General features: G+C 35.4%; 1 long non-coding RNA gene across 1 annotated transcript; it reads right to left on the bottom strand.

The window, feature by feature from the left end:
* Nucleotides 1–982: 982 nt before the first annotated feature.
* Nucleotides 983–2,560, bottom strand: LOC140183428 (uncharacterized). Its single transcript, XR_011879409.1, has 3 exons — nt 2,146–2,560; nt 1,781–1,937; nt 983–1,090 (listed from the first exon to the last, which is right to left on the bottom strand). It is a non-coding gene; the product is annotated as an uncharacterized lncRNA (long non-coding RNA).
* Between the last annotated feature and the right edge of the window lie 694 nt (nt 2,561–3,254).

The raw sequence follows: 3,254 nt of genomic DNA, 5'->3' as shown, positions 1-3,254 counted from the left end.
AACGTAATGTCTATATACTATTTCTATCATTCATAAACCAAGTATATTAGTTTTATGTCAGTAGTACTCATCATATATACCATATGTGAAATTTTCACAAGCTTGGGATTCACGAGGCATACTAGAATGAAAAGAAGTCCGATAATCCTTAAGCATCTAATCAAATAGCTAAACAGCATTGTATGACAAATTCAATTAACAACAACAAATCTCTGAAATCATCATATAATCATCAGTATTATACATCCTAGAGCAGTGTATTGAAGTAAAACTATTAGAGAACTAAATATGATCCTTTAATAATTTTAAGCCATTCAGTTTAGCCTAATAGCTAGCAGAGGATAAGCCATTATCCATTGTTAATAATGGAATATAAGCAACTTGATATAAGCCATTATCCATTGTTAATGGAGTATAAGCAACTTGATATATATTATATAAAAGAACTTTACTCTAAAATAAACCTACAGCAAACCCAAGGAAATCCATTGTCCCTGGCCAAATCAAGAATAAAATGGAAGGCAACAAAATGAAGCACGAAAGAAATCAGAGAAGCCAAAGAAACCACCACAACTCTGCTGTGTCGATATCAACTTCTAGTTTCAGCATAGAATACTAGTTCAAATCCTAAAATAGAACATCTTAAGTGTACCAAACTTCCACTTAACTTCCTAGCTGGCATTGAGTAAAGCCAAAATAAATTAATAAGTAAAATAAAATAGAATGATGGTTAAATTTACACCCTACCTTATTCAGCTTTGCTTTACTCTCAATACACCACGTGATTTCTTGTCTACTTTTTGTACTTTTTCTCGCCCCCCCAAACAAACATCCTAACCAGAGGTCTTAAAAATTCAAGCTAACGAAAACTGGATTCAAGAAACCTTCTTTTTTCTTCAAATTCTAAGAAAGAAAGAAGCTAAAATTTAAGAATTTTCTGCACAAAAAATGAGAAAAGTATGTACCTTAAGATCTCAATTTGCTCAATTTCTCCGGAGAAAGAGAGGTTGCAAATTAAACTAATGTTCCAGAGTTGTTCATGTAGGCTATTTCACAAAGCAATGACTTCACACTACTCGTTGAAGATAGCCTGAACAAAACAATAATTATTCAGATTTAATTTAAAACACAAGAAAAGAAATAATTAAATAATTTAAATTAATCAATCAATGCTCAAGTTGGTCAAGCAAAAAATAAATAAATAAACACAAGGTTCTCGGTAACTGTATAGCATTATTTTTCATTATTCAGCAATAATTAGACTAAGCTTCAATTCAAAAACAAGAATATAATAATTATGTTAAACATCTTTCTTGGGGGTGAGGGAGTAAGCACTGACTTCTTGGGGGATCACACAGCTAGAACTTGCCTCAAGATTTTGTTGCTGAACCCCACACAGCTAGTATAGCATTAACAAAAATATTGAGGCCAAGAAATTCTTGTATTTTTTTTGTACTCCTAAAAGTGAGGCCAGGAAATTCTTGTATTTTCCTCCAAGATAGAAAATTCTTGTATTTTCTTGTACTCCTAAAAGTGAGGCCAGGAAATATTCTGTTCTTTCTCTATCTGTAAAATTCTAAGTATCATACATGACATGATCACTAGTTGTCATCAATGAACCAATCCCTTGGATTCATGAAACCTTGCTTCAAATCACTATCCATTACCTATATATTGAGTTTAATGAAGACTATAACATAACAACAATAAATAGAAATTAAAAGAAAAAGATATGTCCGATGAAAATTAATTCAGAAACATTAGAAATTGGAAAGCATACCTAGGTTACCAAGTTGATCTATTACAGCCTGACCAACAGAACCTTCCAGCTTAAGCAGCCGCAAAACTCCAGCAGTGATTTGACCAATTGAATCAAATTCAGATTTGAACAGCAAAGCGAGGTGCTAAAGCTCATCCTTGGTTATTGCTGCTTCAATCTGCAAGGTACAATCATCATCAAACAATAAATAAATAAACAAATAACAACTACTATTGTAAATCATTAAGAGCTTGAAGAAGAAAAAATTGACCTCCAATTAAATCATAATCCTATAGTTTCACAGATTAAAACTCCCAAATTAAAACCCCTAAAATCGGAACCTTAAACCTCTGAAATTTTAAAACCAAATAGAAATCAATACATACATATTCAACGATGTGAGCACAGTGAAGACGATGATGAGAAGCACGGAGATGATGATGGTGACGGTGGCGCAGCAACAGCGATGGTCAGAACAGCGACCGTCATCAGCGATTAGGACACGGAGAAGACGATTAGGGTAGAACCGAGAAGAAGAGTGATGGTCAGTGCAACAACAGCGATGGTCATCAACGACGGTGAGAATGGCGAAGGTGAGGGTTGTGTGCGACAAGGTTGGCGAAGGTGAGAAGCACATAGATGAGGGCGAACAGGAGTGACGACGGTCAGTAGTGGGTGGTGATAAGTGGGTTTCTTCGTGATGGTGAGAGGGTTTCGGCGCGATGGTGAGTGGTCAGTGGCGATGGTGAGTGGTGAGAGGGTTTCTTCACGAGGTGAGTGATGAACTTTGGAGGGAATTAAAAAAAATTTACTAAGTGTAAGTTTTCTTTCTGGAAAAAGAGGGTTATCAATTGTCAAGTTTTTGCCTCTAAATACATTAGGCATCACTTTTAAAACGCACCCAAAACTTAACAGATAGGCTATTCTTTAAAAGCGTCTCCTTTGATACGAAAAGTGAACCTATAGATATCAACCTACGGCTACGTTTTGTAAGTGATTTCTATAATACCTAAGGCTACGATTTTTAAATGATGCCGCATTTGTGTATCATTTTCTCTTATAAAAAGGCAACACGGAGAAAAACGTAGCCTATCCTATGAATAGGCTACGCTTTTCAAATGTAGCTTAAAAAAAGTGTGGCTGAATGGGTATTTTTCTTGTAGTGAATGTAAGGTTTCACGTCTTTCCTCTGTTCTTGTGAGTGTTCCTCAATAGTTTGCTTCCCCTTCTTTGAAGCTTATGGTTCCTCATCCTTCTCTTTGAGCTCTTCCTGGTTCTTTTCTTCAATTGCCACTTTCTTCTCACTGTCAGCCTTATCATCCTCAGCTGGCTTCTTGTTAGCTTCTTGATGCCAGGGCATCTAGGCCAGTTTCACTGACCTTTTCTTTACTGTTTTTAGGTTAGTTTCATGCATTCTCTTAGGAAATAAGCTAGTTTTGGATAGATATTCACTTACACCTTGATTCAAGCATACATTGTGCATTTTACATTATTT

Source organism: Arachis hypogaea, unplaced genomic scaffold (assembly GCF_003086295.3).
Source record: "Arachis hypogaea cultivar Tifrunner unplaced genomic scaffold, arahy.Tifrunner.gnm2.J5K5 arahy.Tifrunner.gnm2.scaffold_47, whole genome shotgun sequence".
Lineage (NCBI taxonomy): Eukaryota > Viridiplantae > Streptophyta > Magnoliopsida > Fabales > Fabaceae > Arachis > Arachis hypogaea.
This window is presented reverse-complemented; position numbering and strand designations above follow the sequence as displayed.